Here is a 22,323-nt window from a genome sequence, read left to right as displayed (position 1 = left end):
AACCCCCTACTGACACAGTACTAGAAGGTAACCCCCTACTGACACAGTACTAGAAGGTAACCCCCCTACGACACAGTACTAGAAGGTAACCCCCTACTGACACAGTACTAGAAGGTAACCCCCTACTGACACAGTACTAGAGGTAACCCCCTACTGACACACAGTACTAAAGACAACCCTACTGACACAGTACTAGAAGGTAACCCCCTACTGACACAGTACTAGAAGGTAACCCATACTGACACAGTACTAGAAGGTAACCCCCTACTGACACAGTACTAGAAGGTAACCCCCTACTGACACAGTACAGAAGGTAACCCCCTACTGACACAGTACTAGAAGGTAAACCCCTACTGACACAGTACTAGAAGGTAACCCCCTACTGACACAGTACTAGAAGGTAACCCCCTACTGACACAGTACTAGAAGGTAACCCCCTACTGACAACACAGTACTAGTAAGGTAACCCCCTACTGACACACAGTACTAGAAGGTAAACCCCTACTGACACAGTACTAGAAGGTAACCCCGTACTGACACAGTACTAGAAGGTAACCCCCTACTGACACAGTACTAGAAGGTAACCCCCTACTGACACAGTACTAGAAGGTAACCCCTTTACTGACACAGTACTAGAAGGTAACCCCCCTACTGACACAGTACTAGAAGGTAACCCCTACTGACACAGTACTAGAAGGTAACCCCCTACTGACACAGTACTAGAAGGTAACCCCCTACTGACACAGTACTAGAAGGTAACCCCCCTACTGACACAGTACTAGAAGGTAACCCCCCTACTGACACAGTACTAGAAGGTAACCCCCTACTGACACAGTACTAGAAGTACCACAGATAAAGGTAACCCCCCTACTGACACAGTACTAGAAGGTAACCCAGTACTGACACAGTACTAGAAGGTAACCCCCCTACTGACACAGTACTAGAAGGTAACCCCCTACTGACACAGTACTAGAAGGTAACCCCCTACTGACACAGTACTAGAAGGTAACCCCCTACTGACACAGTACTAGAAGGTAACCCCCTACTGACACAGTACTAGAAGGTAACCCCCTACTGACACAGTACTAGAAGGTAACCCCTACTGACACAGTACTAGAAGGTAACCCCTACTGACACAGTACTAGAAGGTAACCCCCCTACTGACACAGTACTAGAAGGTAACCCCCTACTGACACAGTACTAGAAGGTAACCCCGTACTGACACAGTACTAGAAGGTAACCCCCTACTGACACAGTACTAGAAGGTAACCCCTACTGACACAGTACTAGAAGGTAACCCCCTACTGACACAGTACTAGAAGGTAACCCCAGTACTGACACACAGTACTAGAAGGTAACCCCCCTACTGACACAGTACTAGAAGGTAACCCCCCTACTGACACAGTACTAGAAGGTAACCCCCCTACTGACACAGTACTAGAAGGTAACCCCCTACTGACACAGTACTAGAAGGTAACCCAGTACTGACACAGTACTAGAAGGTAACCCCCTACTGACACAGTACTAGAAGGTAACCCCCTACTGACACAGTACTAGAAGGTAACCCATACTGACACAGTACTAGAAGGTAACCCCCCTCACTGACACAGACAGAAGGCAACCCTGCACGTACTAGAAGGTAACCCCCTACTGACACAGTACTAGAAGGTAACCCCCTACTGACACAGTACTAGAAGGTAACCCCCTACTGACACAGTACTAGAAGGTAACCCCCTACTGACACAGTACTAGAAGGTAACCCAGTACTGACACAGTACTAGAAGGTAACCCCCTACTGACACAGTACTAGAAGGTAACCCACTACTGACACAGTACTAGAAGGTAACCCCTACTGACACGGTACTAGAAGGTAACCCCCTACTGACACAGTACTAGAAGGTAACCCCCTACTGACACAACAGTACTAGAAGGTAACCCAGTACTGACACAGTACTAGAAGGTAACCCCCTACTGACACAGTACTAGAAGGTAACCCCCGTACTGACACAGTACTAGAAGGTAACCCCCCTACTGACACAGTACTAGAAGGTAACCCCCTACTGACACAGTACTAGAAGGTAACCCCCCTACTGACACAGTACTAGAAGGTAACCCCAGTACTGACACAGTACTAGAAGGTAACCCTCTGACACAGTACTAGAAGGTAACCCATACTGACACAGTACTAGAAGGAACCCCCCTGACCAGTAAGAAGGTAACCCCTACTGACACAGTACTAGAAGGTAACCCCAGTACTGACACAGTACTAGAAGGTAACCCCTACTGACACAGTACTAGAAGGTAACCCCCTACTGACACAGTACTAGAAGGTAACCCCCCACTGACACAGAATACTAGAAGGTAACCCCCCTACTGACACAGTACTAGAAGGTAACACCCCTACTGACACAAGTACTAGAAGGTAACCCAGTACTGACACAAGTACTAGAAGGTCAACCCCCTACTGACACAGTACTAGAAGGTAACCCCCTACTGACACAGTACTAGAAGGTAACCCCCTACTGACACAGTACTAGAAGGTAACCCCCCTACTGACACAGTACTAGAAGGTAACCCCCCTACTGACACAGTACTAGAAGGTAACCCAGTACTGACACAGTACTAGAAGGTAACCCAGTACTGACACAGTACTAGAAGGTAACCCAGTACTGACACAGTACTAGAAGGTAACCCCCTACTGGACACAGTACTAGAAGGTAACCCCCTACTGACACAGTACTAGAAGGTAACCCCCTACTGACACAGTACTGGAAGGTAACCCAGTACTGACACAGTACTTGTAGGTAACTCCAGTACTGACACCGTACTAGAAGGTAACATTCTACCTGGCCCCTGTCCGTCTCCAGGTGGTCACCAAGACGTTCCACGGAGCAGGCCTGGTGGTTCCTGTTGATCAGAATGATGTCGGTTACCGGGAACTGCCAGAGACGGACGGTAAGACTCTAGAACACTCTAGAACAGAGGTAACAACTAGCTTTGGCGTCGGGCCACACTTTCCTAATAGATGTTATTTGTGTGTGTGTGTTGTGTGTGTGGTGTGTGTGTGTGTGTGTGTGTGGTGTGTGTGTGTGTGGTGTGTGTGTGGTGTGTGTGTAGCGGGTCTGAAGAGGGTCTGTAAGGCGATAGCGGAGGCCAGGTCTGATGAGGACAGGATGAAGACTTTCGGCCCACTTCAGGAGATGATCACCTTCGTCCAGTTCGCTAACGATGAGTGTGACTACGGCATGGGACTGGAACTGGGCATAGACCTCTTCTGTTATGGATCACACGTACGCACACACACCCAAACACCTGTTCTCCACCGAAATATCATGTTGACACACTGATGTTGATCTCAGTGAAGAACCACCAACAGACATTAAAACCTCAGTTTCCTGTCTTCCATTGTGTCTGTCTAACCTCAGTTTCCTGTCTTCCATTGTGTCCGTCTAACCTCAGTTTCCTGTCTTCCATTGTCCGACCTCAGTTTCCTGTCTTCCATTGTGTGTCCGTTCTAACCTCAGTTTCCTGTCTTCCATTGTGTCCGCTCTAACCTCAGTTTCTGTCTTCCATTGTGTCCGTCTAACCTCAGTTTCCTGTCTTCCATTGTCTGTCTAACCCCAGTTTTCCTGTCTTCCATTGTCTGACCTCAGTTTCCTGTCTTCCATTGTGTCTGTCTAACCTCAATTTCCTGTCTTCCATTGTGTCTGTCTAACCCCAGTTTTCCTGCTCTTCCATTATGGTCTGTCTAACCTCAGTTTCCTGTCTTCCATTGTCTGTCTAACCTCAGTTTCCTGTCTTCCATTGTCTGACCTCAGTTTCCTGTCTTCCATTGTCTGTCTAACCTCAGTTTCCTGTCTTCCATTGTGTCTGTCTAACCTCAGTTTCCTGTCTTCCATTGTGTCTGTCTAACCTCAGTTTCCTGTCTTCCATTGTGTGTCTGTCTAACCTCAGTTTCCTGTCTTCCATTGTGTCCGTCTAACCTCAGTTTCCTGTCTTCCATTGTCTGTCTAACCTCAGTTTCCTGTCTTCCATTGTCTGACCTCAGTTTCCTGTCTTCCATTGTCTGTCTAACCTCAGTTTCCTGTCTTCCATTGTCTGACCTCAGTTTCCTGTCTTCCATTGTCTGTCTAACCTCAGTTTCCTGTCTTCCATTGTGTGTCTGTCTAACCTCAGTTTCCTGTCTTCCATTGTGTGTCTGTCTAACCTCAGTTTCCTGTCTTCCATTGTCTGACCTCAGTTTCTGTCTTCCATTGTGTCTGTCTAACCTCAGTTTCCTGTCTTCCATTGTGTGTCTGTCTAACCCCAGTTTTCCTGTCTTCCATTGTGTGTCTGTCTAACCCCAGTTTTCCTGTCTTCCATTGTGTCTGTCTAACCCCAGTTTTCCTGTCTTCCATTGTGTGTCTGTCTAACCCAGTTTTCCTGTCTTCCATTGTGTGTCTGTCTAACCTCAGTTTCCTGTCTTCCATTGTGTGTCTGTCTAACGTCAGTTTCCTGTCTTCCATTGGGTAACCTCAGTTTCCTGTCTTCCATTGTCTGTCTAACCTCAGTTTCCTGTCTTCCATTGTGTCTGTCTAACCTCAGTTTTCCTGTCTTCCATTGTCTAACCTCAGTTTCCTGTCTTCCATTGTGTCTGTCTAACCTCAGTTTCCTGTCTTCCATTGTCTGACCTCAGTTTCCTGTCTTCCATTGTGTGTCTGTCTAACCTCAGTTTCCTGTCTTCCATTGTGTCTGTCTAACCTCAGTTTCCTGTCTTCCATTGTGTGTCTGTCTAACCTCAGTTTCCTGTCTTCCATTGTGTGTCTGTCTAACCTCAGTTTCCTGTCTTCCATTGTGTGTCTGTCTAACCTCAGTTTCCTGTCTTCCATTGTGTCTAACCTCAGTTTCCTGTCTTCCATTGTGTGTCTGTCTAACCTCAGTTTCCTGTCTTCCATTGTGTGTCTGTCTAACCCCAGTTTTCCTGTCTTCCATTGTGTGTCTGTCTAACCCCAGTTTTCCTGTCTTCCATTGTGTGTCTGTCTAACCCCAGTTTTCCTGTCTTCCATTGTGTGTCTGTCTAACCTCAGTTTTCCTGTCTTCCATTGTGTGTCTGTCTAACCCCAGTTTTCCTGTCTTCCATTGTGTCTGTCTAACCCCCAGTTTTCCTGTCTTCCATTGTCTGACCTCAGTTTCCTGTCTTCCATTGTGTCTGTCTAACCTCAATTTCCTGTCTTCCATTGTGTCTGTCTAACCTCAATTTCCTGTCTTCCATTGTGTGTCTGTCTCAACCTCAGTTTCCTGTCTTCCATTGTGTCTGTCTAACCCCAGTTTTCCTGTCTTCCATTATGTGTCTGTCTAACCTCAGTTTCCTGTCTTCCATTGTCTGTCTAACCTCAGTTTCCTGTCTTCCATTGTGTCTGTCTAACCCCAGTTTTCCTGTCTTCCATTGTGTGTCTGTCTAACCCCAGTTTTCCTGTCTTCCATTGTGTGTCTGTCTAACCTCAGTTTCCTGTCTTCCATTGTCTGACCTCAGTTTCCTGTCTTCCATTGTCTGTCTATCCTCAGTTTCCTGTCTTCCATTGTCTGTCTAACCTCAGTTTCCTGTCTTCCATTGTCTGTCTAACCTCAGTTTCCTGTCTTCCATTGTGTCCGTTTAACCTCAGTTTCCTGTCTTCCATTGTCTGTCTAACCTCAGTTTCCTGTCTTCCATTGTCTAACCTCAGTTTCCTGTCTTCCATTGTCTGTCTAACCTCAGTTTCCTGTCTTCCATTGTGTGTCTGTCTAACCTCAGTTTCCTGTCTTCCATTGTCTGTCTGACCTCAGTTTCCTGTCTTCCATTGTCTGTCTATCCTCAGTTTCCTGTCTTCCATTGTCTGTCTAACCTCAGTTTCCTGTCTTCCATTGTCTGTCTAACCTCAGTTTCCTGTCTTCCATTGTGTCCGTTTAACCTCAGTTTCCTGTCTTCCATTGTCTGTCTAACCTCAGTTTCCTGTCTTCCATTGTCTGACCTCAGTTTCCTGTCTTCCATTGTCTGTCTAACCTCAGTTTCCTGTCTTCCATTGTGTCTGTCTAACCTCAGTTTCCTGTCTTCCATTGTGTGTCTGTCTAACCTCAGTTTCCTGTCTTCCATTGTCTGACCTCAGTTTCCTGTCTTCCATTGTGTCTGTCTAACCTCAGTTTCCTGTCTTCCATTGTGTGTCTGTCTAACCTCAGTTTCCTGTCTTCCATTGTGTGTCTGTCTAACCCCAGTTTTCCTGTCTTCCATTGTGTGTCTGTCTAACCCCAGTTTTCCTATCTTCCATTGTGTGTCTGTCTAACCCCAGTTTTCCTGTCTTCCATTATGTCTGTCTAACCCCAGTTTTCCTGTCTTCCATTGTCTGACCTCAGTTTCCTGTCTTCCATTGTGTCTGTCTAACCTCAATTTCCTGTCTTCCATTGTGTGTCTGTCTAACCTCAGTTTCCTGTCTTCCATTGTGTGTCTGTCTAACCCCAGTTTTCCTGTCTTCCATTGTGTGTCTGTCTAACCCCAGTTTTCCTGTCTTCCATTGTGTGTCTGTCTAACCCCAGTTTTCCTGTCTTCCATTATGTCTGTCTAACCCCAGTTTTCCTGTCTTCCATTGTCTGACCTCAGTTTCCTGTCTTCCATTGTGTCTGTCTAACCTCAATTTCCTGTCTTCCATTGTGTCTGTCTAACCCCAGTTTTCCTGTCTTCCATTGTGTGTCTGTCTAACCTCAGTTTCCTGTCTTCCATTGTCTGTCTAACCTCAGTTTCCTGTCTTCCATTGTGTCTGTCTAACCCCAGTTTTCCTGTCTTCCATTGTGTGTCTGTCTAACCTCAGTTTCCTGTCTTCCATTGTCTGTCTAACCTCAGTTTCCTGTCTTCCATTGTGTCTGTCTAACCTCAGTTTCCTGTCTTCCATTGTGTGTCTGTCTAACCTCAGTTTCCTGTCTTCCATTGTCTGACCTCAGTTTCCTGTCTTCCATTGTGTCTGTCTAACCTCAGTTTCCTGTCTTCCATTGTGTGTCTGTCTAACCTCAGTTTCCCTGTCTTCCATTGTGTGTCTGTCTAACCCCAGTTTTCCTGTCTTCCATTGTGTGTCTGTCTAACCCCAGTTTTCCTGTCTTCCCATTGTGTGTCTGTCTAACCCCAGTTTTCCTGTCTTCCATTATGTCTGTCTAACCCCCAGTTTTCCTGTCTTCCATTGTCTGACCTCAGTTTCCTGTCTTCCATTGTGTCTGTCTAACCTCAATTTCCTGTCTTCCATTGTCTGTCTAACCCCAGTTTTCCTGTCTTCCATTATGTGTCTGTCTAACCTCAGTTTCCTGTCTTCCATTGTCTGTCTAACCTCAGTTTTCCTGTCTTCCATTGTGTCTGTCTAACCCCAGTTTTCCTGTCTTCCATTGTGTGTCTGTCTAACCTCAGTTTCCTGTCTTCCATTGTCTGTCTAACCTCAGTTTCCTGTCTTCCATTGTGTCTGTCTAACCTCAGTTTTCCTGTCTTCCATTGTGTGTCTGTCTAACTCAGTTTTCCTGTCTTCCATTGTCTGTCTAACTCAGTTTTCCTGTCTTCCATTGTGTGTCTGTCTAACCTCAGTTTCCTGTCTTCCATTGTCTGTCTAACCTCAGTTTCCTGTCTTCCATTGTGTCTGTCTAACCTCAGTTTTCCTGTCTTCCATTGTGTGTCTGTCTAACCCCAGTTTTCCTGTCTTCCATTGTGTGTCTGTCTAACCCCAGTTTTCCTGTCTTCCATTGTGTGTCTGTCTAACCCCAGTTTTCCTGTCTTCCATTGTGTCTGTCTAACCTCAGTTTCCTGTCTTCCATTGTGTCTGTCTAACCTCAATTTCCTGTCTTCCATTGTGTGTCTGTCTAACCTCAGTTTCCTGTCTTCCATTGTGTGTCTGTCTAACCTCAGTTTCCTGTGTCCCCCAGTACTTCTATAAGGTGATCAGGCAACTGCTGCCCATGGCCTACAGCCTGCTGAAGAGGGGCCTGTTCGGAGAGATCCTGGAGGCTCACCTCTCCAGCCGCTCCCACGCCAACCTGGACCAACTCACCTCAGCCTGAAGAAAACCACGGGAGAGGGATGGATTGTTGTTTTCCATAAGCTCTGGCCACCGTGTCTTTTTATTAGTCTTGTTGTGGTGCTGCCGTCATTGAATGGTACCGGCGGTGTCTGTCTCTGTGTGTGCAAACGTCAAATAAAGTATTATATTCCTAAGAGACTGTTACTATGTCCTGTCTGTCTGTTACTAGGTCCTGACTGTCTGTTACTAGGTCCTGTCTGTCTGTTACTAGGTCCTGTCTGTCTGTTACTAGGTCCTGTCTGTCTGTTACTAGGTCCTGACTGTCTGTTACTAGGTCCTGTCTGTCTGTTACTAGGTCCTGTCTGTCTGTTACTAGGTCCTGTCTGTCTGTTACTAGGTCCTGTCTGTCTGTTACTAGGTCCTGTCTGTCTGTTACTAGGTCCTGTCTGTCTGTTACTAGGTCCTGTCTGTTACTAGGTCCCGTCTGTCTGTTACTAGGTCATGTCTGTCTGTTACTAGGTCCTGTCTGTCTGTTACTAGGTCCTGTCTGTCTGTTACTAGGTCCTGTCTGTCTATTACTAGGTCCTGTCTGTCTGTTACTAGGTCCTGTCTGTCTATTACTAGGTCCTGTCTGTCTGTTACTAGGTCCTGTCTGTCTATTACTAGGTCCTGTCTGTCTGTTACTAGGTCTTGTCTGTCTGTTACTAGGTCCTGTCTGTCTATTACTAGGTCCTGTCTGTCTGTTACTAGGTCCTGTCTGTCTATTACTAGGTCCCGTCTGTCTGTTACTAGGTCCTGTCTCTGTTACTAGGTCCTGTCTGTCTGTTACTAGGTCCTGTCTGTCTGTTACTAGGTCCTGTCTGTCTGCTACTAGGTCATGTCTGTCTATTACTAGGTCCTGTCTGTCTGTTACTAGGTCCCGTCTGTCTGTTACTAGGTCCCGTCTGTCTGTTACTAGGTCCCGTCTGTCTGTTACTAGGTCCCGTCTGTCTGTTACTAGGTCCCGTCTGTCTGTTACTAGGTCCTGTCTGTCTATTACTAGGTCCTGTCTGTCTGTTACTAGGTCCTGTCTGTCTGTTACTAGGTCCTGTCTGTCTATTACTAGGTCCTGTCTGTCTGTTACTAGGTCCTGTCTGTCTATTACTAGGTCCTGTCTGTCTGTTACTAGGTCCTGTCTGTCTATTACTAGATCCTGTCTGTCTGTTACTAGGTCCTGTCTGTCTGTTACTAGGTCCTGTCTGTCTATTACTAGGTCCTGTCTGTCTGTTACTAGGTCCTGTCTGTCTATTACTAGGTCCCGTCTGTCTGTTACTAGGTCCTGTCTCTGTTACTAGGTCCTGTCTGTCTGTTACTAGGTCCTGTCTGTCTGTTACTAGGTCCTGTCTGTCTGCTACTAGGTCCTGTCTGTCTGTTACTAGGTCCTGTCTGTCTGTTACTAGGTCCTGTCTGTCTGTTACTAGGTCCTGTCTGTTACTAGGTCCTGTCTGTCTGCTACTAGGTCCTGTCTGTCTGTTACTAGGTCCTGTCTGTTACTAGGTCCTGTCTGTCTGTTACTAGGTCCTGTAGTTCCTCTGTTTCTCTTTACCAAAGCGATATTAGGGTCATATTCAGGGGTGAGTCAAGTCTAGTTTATCTCCTAGGGATTTATCTCAATAGTGTAGTTTGGTCTCCTCCTAGGGGTGCATTTCAATCTAGTTTGGTCTCCTAGGGGTTGCATCTCAACTGTACACTTCTTTGGTATCCTAGGTGGACATCTCAGTCTAGTTTGGGCTCTAGGGGTGCATCTCAATAGTCTAGTTTGGTCTCCTAGGGTGCATCTCAATAGTCTAGTTTGGTCTCCTAGGGGTGCATCTCAATAGTCTAGTTTGGTCTCCCTAGGTGGACATCTCAATAGTCTAGTTTTGTCTCCTAGGGGTGCATCTCAATAGTCTAGTTTGGTCTCCTAGGGGTGCATCTCAATAGTCTAGTTTGGTCTCCTAGGGGTGCATCTCAATAGTCTAGTTTGGTCTCCTAGGGGTGCATCTCAATAGTCTAGTTTGGTCTCCTAGGTGGACATCTCAATAGTCTAGTTTGGTCTCCTAGGTGGACATCTCAATATTATAGTTTGGTCTCCTAGGTGGACATCTCAAAAGTCTAGATCTGTCTCGGGGTGCATCTCAATAGTCTAGTTTGGTCTCCTATTAGGGGTGAATCTCAATAGTGTATTTTTGATTTCCTAGATGGACATCTCAATATTAGAGTTTGGTCTCCTAGGGGTGCATCTCAATTGTCTAGTTTGGTTTCCTAGATGGACATCTCAATATTATAGTTTGGGCTCCTAGGGGTGCATCTCAGTAGTCTAGTTTTGTCTCCTAGGTGGACATCTCAATAGTCTACTTTGGCCTCCTTCTACGGGTGCATTTCAGTCTAGTTTGGTCTCCTAGGGGTGCATCTCAAAAAGTCTAGTTCTGTCTCGGGGTGCATCTCAATAGTCTAGTTTGGTCTCCTACTAGGGGTGCATCGCAATAATGTTTTTGATTTCCTAGATGGACATCTCAATATTAAAGAGTTTGGTCTCCTAGGGGGCATCTCAATTGTCCTGTTTGGTCTCCTAGGTGAACATCTCAATATTAGAGTTTGGGCTCCTAGGGGTGCATCTCAATAGTCTAGTTTGGTCTCCTAGGGGTGCATCTCAATAGTCTAGTTTGGGCTCCTAGGGGTGCATCTCAATAGTCTAGTTTGGTCTCCTAGGGGTGCATCTCCAATAGTCTAGTTTGGTCTCCTAGGTGGACATCTCAATAGTCTAGTTTGGTCTCCTAGGGGGCATCTCAATTGTCCTGTTTGGTCTCCCTAGGTGGACATCTCAATATTAGAGTTTGGTCTCCTAGGGGTGCATCTCAATAGTCTAGTTTGGTCTCCTAGGTGGACATCTCAATAGTCTAGTTTGGTCTCCTAGGGGTGCATCTCAATAGTCTAGTTTGGTCTCCTAGGGGTGCATCTCAATAGTCTAGTTTGGTCTTCTAGGTGGACATCTCAATAGTCTAGTTTGGTCTTCTAGGTGGACATCTCAATATTATAGTTTGGTCTCCTAGGGGTGCATCTCAATAGTCTAGTTTGGTCTCCTAGGGGTGCATCTCAATAGTCTAGTTTGGTCTCCTAGGGGTGCATCTCAATAGTCTAGTTTGGTCTCCTAGGTGGACATCTCAATAGTCTAGTTTGGTCTCCTAGGGGTGCATCTCAATAGTCTAGTTTGGTCTCCTAGGGGTGCATCTCAATAGTCTAGTTTGGTCTTCTAGGTGGACATCTCCGTCTTGTCATGAATCTGAGGGTTGGGTTGTCGATATCATAAATGGGAAGAAATTAAATTGCATTTCCTTGCTTCTTCAAACCCCATTGGATGAGAAGGTCAGAGGTCCCTCCCCTCTGACCTTCTCATCCAGTGGGTTTTGAGAAGGAGGCGAGGAGTCAAGGAAATGCAATTGAGATTCTCCTCATGGTGTAGTACCGGGCTGGCCAACCCTGTTTCTGGAGAGCTTCCCTCCACTTGGCCCAACCTTGTTCCTGGAGAGCTACCCTCCTGTTGGTCCAACCCCTGTTCCTGGAGAGCTACCCTCCTGTTGGCCCAACCTTGTTCCTGGAGAGATACCCTCCTGTTGGTCCAATCCCTGTTCCTGGAGAGATACCGTCCTGTTGGTCCAACCTTGTTCCTGGAGAGCTACCCTCCTGTTGGTCCAACCCTGTTCCTGGAGAGATACCCTCCTGCTGGTCCAACCTTGTTCCTGGAGAGCTATCCTCCTGTTGGCCCAACCTTGTTCCTGGAGAGATACCCTCCTGTTGGTCCAACCTTGTTCCTGGAGAGCTATCCTCCTGTTGGTCCAATCTTGTTCCTGGAGAGCTACCCTCCTGTTGGTCCAATCTTGTTCCTGGAGAGCTACCCTCCTGTTGCTCCAACCCTGTTCCTGGAGAGCTACCCTCCTGTTGGTCCAACCCTGTTCCTGGAGAGCTACCCTCCTGTTGGTCCAACCCTGTTCCTGGAGAGCTACCCTCCTGTTGGTCCAACCCTGTTCCTGGAGAGATACCCTCCTGTTGGTCCAACCCCTGTTCCTGGAGAGATACCCTCCTGTTGGTCCCTAGAGGCCGGTAGCTCCCCAGGAACAATGTTCTAGCGCTGGTGTAGTAGATCTAGGTTATTATATAAATTAGGGGCTCGATTCAATCACATCCGCTTTAGACAACCTCCGCATAGCGGTTGTTTTCACAGTGTTGGAGGTGGAACGGTGCTAGAGCTGTCAAATCCACAAACAGCTCCCGGCATTATACTTAAGACGGACATTGCCATTGGCTGCACGGAGTCGCATTAAGACAAATCCCATGCAGCCCTGTTTACAAGTTTGAACACTGGGAATGTGAGATGTAATCCACACCTCGATTAGGCTGATAGAAATCCTCATTATATGTGTTTAATGGTTTTTAATTTGAGCGTCATTATTTCTATATAGACTACACTTTCTCGTTCTGAACTTCTAACGTGATTTGGGGTGGGTGTGGCTTCATGACAATGATCAAGAGCAGCTGCTCACTGATTTGATGACTCCAAAGCAGTTGGAGGGTGTCTGCTATTGCCGTTAAGGATCTGCTTGAATCTAGGCCTAAAACTACCAGCTACTTCTTAAATGTGTTTGTCTAGTTGGTTCATTGTCTTCTCTTGTTGTCTAGTTGGTCCATTGTCTTGTTGTCAAGTTGGTTCATTGTCTTGTTGTCTAGTTGGTTCATTGTCTTGTTGTCAAGTTGGTTCATTGTCTTGTTGTCTAGTTGGTCCATTGTCTTGTTGTCAAGTTGGTTCATTGTCTAGTTGGTCCATTGTCTTGTTGTCAAGTTGGTTCATTGTCTTGTTGTCTAGTTGGTCCATTGTCTTGTTGTCAAGTTGGTTCATTGTCTTGTTATAATATAATAATAATAATAATATGCCATTTAGCAGACGATTTTATCCAAAGCGACTTACAGTCATGCGTGCATACATTTTTGTGTATGGGTGGTCCCGGGGATCGAACCCACTACCTTGGCGTTACAAGCGCCGTGCTCTACCAGCTGAGCTACAGAGGACTAGTTGGTTCATTGTCTTGTAGTCTAGTTGGTTCATTCTCTTGTTGTCTGGTTGGTTCATTGTCTTGTTGTCAAGTTGGTTCATTGTCTTCTCTTGTTGTCTAGTTGGTTCATTGTCTTGTTGTCTAGTTGGTTCATTGTCTTGTTGTCTAGTTGGTCCATTGTCTTGTTGTCTAGTTGGTTCATTGTCTTGTTGTCTAGTTGGTTCATTGTCTTGTTGTCTAGTTGGTTCATTGTCTTGTTGTCTAGTTGGTTCATTGTCTTGTTGTCTAGTTGGTTCATTGTCTTGTTGTTAAGTTGGTTCATTGTCTTGTTGTCTAGTTGGTTCATTGTCTTGTTGTCTAGTTGGTTCATTGTCTTGTTGTCTAGTTGGTTCATTGTCTTGTTGTCTAGTTGGTTCATTGTCTTGTTGTCTAGTTGGTCCATTGTCTTGTTGTCTAGTTGGTTCATTGTCTTGTTGTCTAGTTGGTTCATTGTCTTGTTGTCTAGTTGGTTCATTGTCTTGTTGTCTAGTTGGTTCATTGTCTTGTTGTCTAGTTGGTTCATTGTCTTGTTGTCTAGTTGGTCCATTGTCTTGTTGTCCTAGTTGGTTCATTGTCTTGTTGTCTAGTTGGTTCATTGTCTTGTTGTCTAGTTGGTTCATTGTCTTGTTGTCTAGTTGGTTCATTGTTTTGTTGTCTAGTTGGTTCATTGTCTTGTCTTGTTGTCTAATTGGTTCATTGTCTTGTCTTGTTGTCTAGTTGGTTCATTGTCTTCTCTTGTTGTCTAGTTGGTTCATTGTCTTGTTGTCTAGTTGGTTCATTGTCTTGTTGTCTAGTTGGTTCATTGTCTTGTTGTCTAGTTGGTTCATTGTCTTCTCTTGTTGTCTAGTTGGTTCATTGTCTTGTTGTCTGGTTGGTTCATTGTCTTGTTGTCTAGTTGGTTCATTGTCTTGTTGTCTGGTTGGTTCATTGTCTTGTTGTCTAGTTGGTCCATTGTCTTGTTGTCTAGTTGGTCCATTGTCTTGTTGTCTAGTTGGTCCATTGTCTTGTTGTCTAGTTGGTTCATTGTCTTGTTGTCTAGTTGGTTCATTGTCTTGTTGTCTAGTTGGTTCATTGTCTTGTTGTCTAGTTGGTTCATTGTCTTGTTGTCTAGTTGGTTCATTGTCTTGTTGTCTAGTTGGTCCATTGTCTTGTTGTCTAGTTGGTCCATTGTCTTGTTGTCTAGTTGGTTCATTGTCTTGTTGTCTCAGTTGGTTCATTGTCTTGTCTTGTTGTCTAGTTGGTTCATTGTCTTGTTGTCTGGTTGGTTCATTGTCTTGTTGTCTAGTTGGTTCATTGTCTTGTTGTCTAGTTGGTTCATTGTCTTGTTGTCTAGTTGGTTCATTGTCTTCTCTTGTTGTCTAGTTGGTTCATTGTCTTCTCTTGTTGTCTAGTTGGTTCATTGTCTTGTTGTCTGGTTGGTTCATTGTCTTGTTGTCTGGTTGGTTCATTGTCTTGTTGTCTAGTTGGTTCATTGTCTTGTTGTCTGGTTGGTTCATTGTCTTGTTGTCTGGTTGGTTCATTGTCTTGTTGTCTAGTTGGTTCATTGTCTTGTTGTCTAGTTGGTTCATTGTCTTGTTGTCTAGTTGGTTCATTGTCTTGTTGTCTGGTTGGTTCATTGTCTAGTTGGTTCATTGTCTTGTTGTCTAGTTGGTTCATTGTCTTGTTGTCTAGTTGGTTCATTGTCTTGTTGTCTAGTTGGTTCATTGTCTTGTTGTCTAGTTGGTTCATTGTCTTGTTGTCTAGTTGGTCCATTGTCTTGTTGTCTAGTTGGTCCATTGTCTTGTTGTCTAGTTGGTTCATTGTCTTGTTGTCTAGTTGGTTCATTGTCTTGTCTTGTTGTCTAGTTGGTTCATTGTCTTGTTGTCTGGTTGGTTCATTGTCTTGTTGTCTAGTTGGTTCATTGTCTTGTTGTCTAGTTGGTTCATTGTCTTGTTGTCTAGTTGGTTCATTGTCTTGCTGTCTAGTTGGTTCATTGTCTTGTCTTGTTGTCTAGTTGGTTCATTGTCTTGTTGTCTGGTTGGTTCATTGTCTTGTTGTCTAGTTGGTTCATTGTCTTGTTGTCTAGTTGGTTCATTGTCTTGTTGTCTAGTTGGTTCATTGTCTTGTTGTCTAGTTGGTTCATTGTCTTGTTGTCTAGTTGGTTCATTGTCTTGTTGTCTAGTTGGTTCATTGTCTTGTTGTCTAGTTGGTTCATTGTCTTGTTGTCTAGTTGGTCCATTGTCTTGTTGTCTAGTTGGTCCATTGTCTTGTTGTCTAGTTGGTTCATTGTCTTGTTGTCTAGTTGGTTCATTGTCTTGTCTTGTTGTCTAGTTGGTTCATTGTCTTGTTGTCTGGTTGGTTCATTGTCTTGTTGTCTAGTTGGTTCATTGTCTTGTTGTCTAGTTGGTTCATTGTCTTCTCTTGTTGTCTAGTTGGTTCATTGTCTTCTCTTGTTGTCTAGTTGGTTCATTGTCTTGTTGTCTGGTTGGTTCATTGTCTTGTTGTCTGGTTGGTTCATTGTCTTGTTGTCTAGTTGGTTCATTGTCTTGTCTTGTTGTCTAGTTGGTTCATTGTCTTGTTGTCTGGTTGGTTCATTGTCTTGTTGTCTAGTTGGTTCATTGTCTTGTTGTCTAGTTGGTTCATTGTCTTGTTGTCTAGTTGGTTCATTGTCTTGTTGTCTAGTTGGTTCATTGTCTTGTTGTCTAGTTGGTCCATTGTCTTGTTGTCTAGTTGGTCCATTGTCTTGTTGTCTAGTTGGTTCATTGTCTTGTTGTCTAGTTGGTTCATTGTCTTGTTGTCTGGTTGGTTCATTGTCTTGTTGTCTAGGTGGTTCATTGTCTTGTTGTCTAGTTGGTTCATTGTCTTGTTGTCTAGTTGGTTCATTGGCTTGTTGTCTGGTTGGTTCATTGTCTAGTTGGTTCATTGTCTTGTTGTCTAGTTGGTTCATTGTCTTGTTGTCTGGTTGGTTCATTGTCTTGTTGTCTAGTTGGTTCATTGTCTTGTTGTCTGGTTGGTTCATTGTCTTGTTGTCTAGTTGGTCCGTTGTCTTGTTGTCTAGTTGGTTCATTGTCTTGTTGTCTAGTTGGTTCATTGTCTTGTTGTCTAGTTGGTTCATTGTCTTGTTGTCTAGTTGGTCCATTGTCTTGTTGTCTAGTTGGTTCATTGTCTTGTTGTCTAGTTGGTTCATTGTCTTGTTGTCTAGTTGGTCCATTGTCTTGTTGTCTAGTTGGTTCATTGTCTTGTTGTCTAGTTGGTTCATTGTCTTGTTGTCTAGTTGGTTCATTGTCTTGTTGTCTAGTTGGTCCATTGTCTTGTTGTCTAGTTGGTTCATTGTCTTGTTGTCTAGTTGGTCCATTGTCTTGTTGTCTAGTTGGTTCATTGTCTTGTTGTCTAGTTGGTTCATTGTCTTGTCTTGTTAATTGTATCCAGATGTGTGGCTGACACCCACTGATCGAGTGGATCACTTTTGTCAACTCGTCACCGCCTTTCAAAGTGTGTTGCATTCTGGGGATAAAAATTGTCCGACCTGTGCCTACATGTCGACTGCATGTGATCAAAGGTCATGAACTTCATCCTGCAGCCATCAGCTGCATTGTGGGAGGCTCTATTGTTCACCAATCATTAGGTTTTTTTTGTTTGACTTGACCGAAGACATGACTTAAACAGGATCCAAATTTGCAGTGATTTATGTGTACAAAGTGGATACATACAAACAAATGTAATATTTGAGGCTCTCTCTCACTAATTGATTGTACAATGTATACACATAATATTACATTATGATTTCAGTTTGTGAGTTTGTGATATATGGGGGTTAGATACAAGAAAACCACGCTAGTGTCCGACTTTCGGCTGTTGCAGATGCACCGAGAGGATCAAAACCGCAATGTATCGTGGGTAAATTGTTACTGACTTACCGCTCAGGACATAATAAAGAGTGGTTATTTATGATGCCAGCGGATCGATGCCCTCCCAACACGGCCCTGATGCCAGGGGATCGATGCCCTCCCAACACGGCCCTGATGCCAGGGGATCGATGCCCTCCCAACACAGCCCTGATGCCAGGGTATCGATGCCCTCCCAACACGGCCCTGATGCCAGGGGATCGATGCCCTCCCAACACGTCTTCTGTGGTAGGATACACTTGTGCTTCCTGGTCAAAAGGAGGCTATGGAGGAGGGGAGGACCGTCTATGGAGGAGGAGGAGGAGGAGGGGAGGTCTATGGAGGAGGAGGACCGTCTATGGAGGAGGAGGACCGTCTATGGAGGAGGGGAGGACCGTCTTCCGTTCGCCTACTAATGAATTGACACTCTCCTCTTATCGGTTTCCGGATCAAGGAGGAGATAAGACAGAGCACGGACTTTTGCCCAAACACAAAAAAAAGGCCAGTGGAAATATAATATAATAATATATGTAGTAGTTTTTTCTACCAAACATCCATCCATTAACTCATGTAATTGATCTGATTACATGTTGATTAAAAATGGTTTTCTTTGTCCTCGTTTGTCATGAATCTGGTAATACATGTGGAAAATACATCATACATGTGGAAAATACATCATTGCATAAATGCAATCATTCCATTGAGTGTTGTATCCAGAGAACGCTGGGTGGGGAAACACTTGTATTAAACAAAGAGCTAGTCTCGAGTGTGGTCTAGATGTTAGTCTCTAGGGTGGTCTAGAGGTGAGTCTCTAGGGGTGAGTCTCAATAGTCTAGTGTAGTCTAGGGGTGAGTCTCAATAGTCTAGTGTAGTCTAGGGGTGAGTCTCAATAGTCTAGTGTAGTCTAGGGGTGAGTCTCAATAGTCTAGGGGTGAGTCTCAATAGTCTAGTGTGATCTAGGGGTGAGTCTCAATAGTCTCTAGTGTAGTCAAGGGGTGAGTCTCAATAGTCTAGTGTGGTCTAGGGGTGAGTCTCAATAGTCTAGTGTGGTCTAGAGGTGAGTCTCAATAGTCTAGTGTAGTCAAGGGGGTGAGTCTCAATAGTCTAGTGTGGTCTGGAGGTGAGTCTCAATAGTCTAGTGTAGTCTAGGGGTGAGTTTCAATAGTCTAGTGTGGTCTAGGTGTGAGTCTCAATAGTCTAGTGTAGTCTAGGGGCGAGTCTCAATAGTCTAGTGTAGTCTCTAGGGTGAGTCTCTATAGTCTCTAGGGTGGTCTAGGGGTGAGTCCTAATGGTCTAGTGTAGTCTAGAGTGAGTCTCAATAGTCTCTTGTAGTATAGGGGTGAGTCTCTATAGTATCTAGTGTGGTCTAGGTGTGAGTCTCAATAGTCTAGTGTAGTCTAGGGGTGAGTCTCAATAGTCTAGTGTAGTCTAGGGGTGAGTCTCAATAGTCTAGTGTGGTCTAGGGGTGAGTCTCAATAGTCTCTAGTGTAGTCTAGGGGTGAGTCTCAATAGTCTAGTGTGGTCTGGAGGTGAGTCTCAATAGTCTCTAGTGTAGTCTAGGGGTGAGTCTCAATAGTCTAGTGTGGTCTAGAGGTGAGTCTCAATAGTCTAGTGTGGTCTAGAGGTGAGTCTCAATAGTCTAGTGTGGTCTAGGGGTGAGTCTCAATAGTCTAGTGTGGTCTAGGGGGTGAGTCTCAATAGTCTCTAGTGTAGTCTGGGGTGAGTCTCAATCAGTCTGGGGTGAGTCTCAATAGTCTAGTGTGATCTAGGGGTGAGTCTCAATAGTCTCTAGTGTAGTCAAGGGGGTGAGTCTCAATAGTCTAGTGTGGTCTAGGGGTGAGTCTCAATAGTCTAATGTGGTCTAGAGGTGAGTCTCAATAGTCTAGTGTAGTCAAGGGGTGAGTCTCAATAGTCTAGTGTGGTCTAGAGGTGAGTCTCAATAGTCTAGTGTAGTCTAGGGGTGAGTCTCAATAGTCTAGTGTAGTCTAGGGGTGAGTCTCAATAGTCTAGTGTGGTCTAGGGGTGAGTCTCAATAGTCTCTAGTGTAGTCTAGGGGTGAGTCTCAATAGTCTAGTGTAGTCTAGGGGTGAGTCTCAATAGTCTCTAGTGTAGTCTAGGGGTGAGTCTCAATAGTCTCTAGTGTGGTCTAGGGGTGAGTCTCAATAGTTGCCAGTGTAGTCTAGGGGTGAGTCTCAATAGTTGCTAGTGTGGTCTAGGGGTGAGTCTCAATAGTCTCTAGTGTAGTCTAGGGGTGAGTCTCAATAGTCTAGTGTGGTCTGGAGGTGAGTCTCAATAGTCTCTAGTGTAGTCTAGGGGTGAGTCTCAATAGTCTAGTGTGGTCTAGAGGTGAGTCTCAATAGTCTAGTGTGGTCTAGAGGTGAGTCTCAATAGTCTAGTGTGGTCTAGGGGTGAGTCTCAATAGTCTAGTGTGGTCTAGGGGTGAGTCTCAATAGTCTCTAGTGTAGTCTAGGGGTGAGTCTCAATAGTCTAGGGGTGAGTCTCAACAGTCTAGTATAGTCTAGAGGTGAGTCTCAATAGTCTCTAGTGTAGTCTAGGGGTGAGTCTCAATAGTCTCTGGTGTGGTCTAGAGGTGAGTCTCAATAGTCTAGTATAGTCTAGGGGTGAGTCTCAATAGTCTAGGGGTGAGTCTCAATAGTCTAGTGTAGTCTAGAGGTGAGTCTCAATAGTCTCTAGTGTGGTCTAGGGGTGAGTCTCAATAGTCTCTAGTGTGGTCTAGGGGTGAGTCTCAATAGTCTCTAGGGTGAGTCTCAATAGTCTCTAGTGTAGTCTAGGTGTGAGTCTCAATAGTCTAGTGTAGTCTAGGGGTGAGTCTCAATAGTCTAGTGTAGTCTAGAGGTGAGTCTCAATAGTCTAGTGTGGTCTAGGGGTGAGTCTCAATAGTCTAGTGTGGTCTAGGGGTGAGTCTCAGCAGTCTATCGGGTGAGTCTCAATAGTCTAGGGGTGAGTCTCAATAGTCTAGTGTAGTCTAGAGATGAGTCTCAATAGTCTCTAGTGTAGTCTAGGATGAGTCTCAATAGTCTCTAGTGTGGTCTAGGGGTGAGTCTCAATAGTCTCTAGGGTGAGTCTCAATAGTCTAGTGTAGTCTAGGTGTGAGTCTCAATAGTCTAGTGTAGTCTAGGGGTGAGTCTCAATAGTCTCTAGTGTAGTCTAGGGGTGAGTCTCATAATCTAGTGTAGTCTAGGGTGAGTCTCAATAGTCTCTAGTGTAGTCTAGGGGTGAGTCTCAATAGTCTAGTGTGGTCTAGGGGTGAGTCTCAATAGTCTCTAGTGTAGTCTAGGGGTGAGTCTCAATAGTCTAGTGTGGTCTAGGGGTGAGTCTCAATAGTCTCTAGTGTAGTCTAGGGGTGAGTCTCAATAGTCTCTAGTGTAGTCAAGGGGTGAGTCTCAATAGTCTAGTGTGGTCTGGGGTGAGTCTCAATAGTCTAGGGGTGAGTCTCAATAGTCTAGTGTAGTCTAGGGGTGAGTCTCAATAGTCTCTAGTGTGGTCTAGGGGTGAGTCTCAATAGTCTCTAGGGTGAGTCTCAATAGTCTAGTGTAGTCTAGGTGTGAGTCTCAATAGTCTAGTGTAGTCTAGGGGTGAGTCTCAATAGTCTCTAGTGTGGTCTAGGGGTGAGTCTCAATAGTCTCTAGTGTGGTCTAGGGGTGAGTCTCAATAGTCTAGTGTAGTCTAGGGGTGAGTCTCAATAGTCTAGTGTGGTCTAGAGGTGAGTCTCAATAGTCTAGTGTAGTCTAGGGGTGAGTCTCAATAGTCTAGTGTAGTCTAGGGGTGAGTCTCAATAGTCTAGTGTAGTCTAGGGTGAGTCTCAATAGTCTAGTGTAGTCTAGGGGTGAGTCTCAATAGTCTAGTGTAGTCTAGGGGTGAGTCTCAATAGTCTCTAGTGTAGTCTAGGGTGAGTCTCAATAGTCTCTAGTGTAGTCTAGGGGTGAGTCTCAATAGTCTCTAGTGTAGTCTAGGGGTGAGTCTCAATAGTCTCTAGTGTGGTCTAGAGGTGAGTCTCAATAGTCTCTAGTGTGGTCTAGAGGTGAGTCTCAATAGTCTAGTGTGGTCTAGGGGTGAGTCTCAATAGTCTAGGGGTGAGTCTCAATAGTCTAGTGTAGTCTAGGGGTGAGTCTCAATAGTCTAGTGTGGTCTAGGGGTGAGTCTCAATAGTCTCTAGTGTAGTCAAGGGGTGAGTCTCAATAGTCTAGTGTGGTCTAGGGGTGAGTCTCAATAGTCTCTAGTGTAGTCAAGGGGTGAGTCTCAATAGTCTAGTGTGGTCTAGGGGTGAGTCTCAATAGTCTCTAGTGTAGTCTAGGGGTGAGTCTCAATAGTCTAGTGGGGTCTAGGGGTGAGTCTCAATAGTCTAGGGTAGTCTAGGGGTTAGTGTCAATAGTCTAGTGTGGTCTAGGGGTGAGTCTCAATAGTCTAGTGTAGTCTAGAGGTGAGTCTCAATAGTCTAGGGTAGTCTAGGGGTGAGTCTCAATAGTCTAGTGTGGTCTAGGGGTGAGTCTCAATAATCTCTAGTGTAGTCTAGGGGTGAGTCTCAATAGTCTCTAGTGTAGTCAAGGGGTGAGTCTCAATAGTCTAGTGTGGTCTAGGGGTGAGTCTCAATAATCTCTAGTGTAGTCTAGGGGTGAGTCTCAATAGTGTAGTCTAGGGGTGAGTCTCAATAATAGATAAACATTGTGTAAAGAAAGTAACATGGTGAGTCTGGAGGTAAATATTGTGTAAAGAAAGTAACATGGTGAGTCTGGAGGTAAATATTGTGTAAAGAAAGTAACATGGTGAGTCAGGAGGTAAATATTGTGTAAAGAAAGTAACATGGTGAGTCTGGAGGTAAACATTGTGTAAAGAAAGTAACATGGTGAGTCTGGAGGTAAACATTGTGTAAAGAAAGTAACATGGTGAGTCTGGAGGTAAATATTGTGTAAAGAAAGTAACATGGTGAGTCTGGAGGTAAACATTGTGTAAAAGAAAGTAACATGGTGAGTCTGGAGGTAAATATTGTGTAAAGAAAGTAACATGGTGAGTCTGGAGGTAAACATTGTGTAAAGAAAGTAACATGGTGAGTCTGGAGGTAAATATTGTGTAAAGAAAGTAACATGGTGAGTCTGGAGGTAAACATTGTGTAAAGAAAGTAACATGGTGAGTCTGGAGGTAAACATTGTGTAAAGAAAGTAACATGGGTGAGTCTGGAGGTAAACATTGTGTAAAGAAAGTAACATGGTGAGTCTGGAGGTAAACATTGTGTAAAGAAAGTAACATGGTGAGTCTGGAGGTAAATATTGTGTAAAGAAAGTAACATGGTGAGTCTGGAGGTAAATATTGTGTAAAGAAAGTAACATGGTGAGT

General features: G+C 44.8%; 1 pseudogene; it reads left to right on the top strand.

Annotated features, from left to right (window-relative positions):
- The window catches only part of LOC121564232, a 54,764-nt pseudogene extending 46,565 nt beyond the window's left edge, over positions 1-8,199 (top strand).
- The last annotated feature ends 14,124 nt before the right edge of the window (positions 8,200-22,323 follow it).

Source organism: Coregonus clupeaformis, unplaced genomic scaffold (assembly GCF_020615455.1).
Source record: "Coregonus clupeaformis isolate EN_2021a unplaced genomic scaffold, ASM2061545v1 scaf0786, whole genome shotgun sequence".
NCBI lineage: Eukaryota > Metazoa > Chordata > Actinopteri > Salmoniformes > Salmonidae > Coregonus > Coregonus clupeaformis.
Note: the sequence above shows the minus strand (reverse complement) of the source record. Positions and strands in the feature narration are given on the sequence as shown.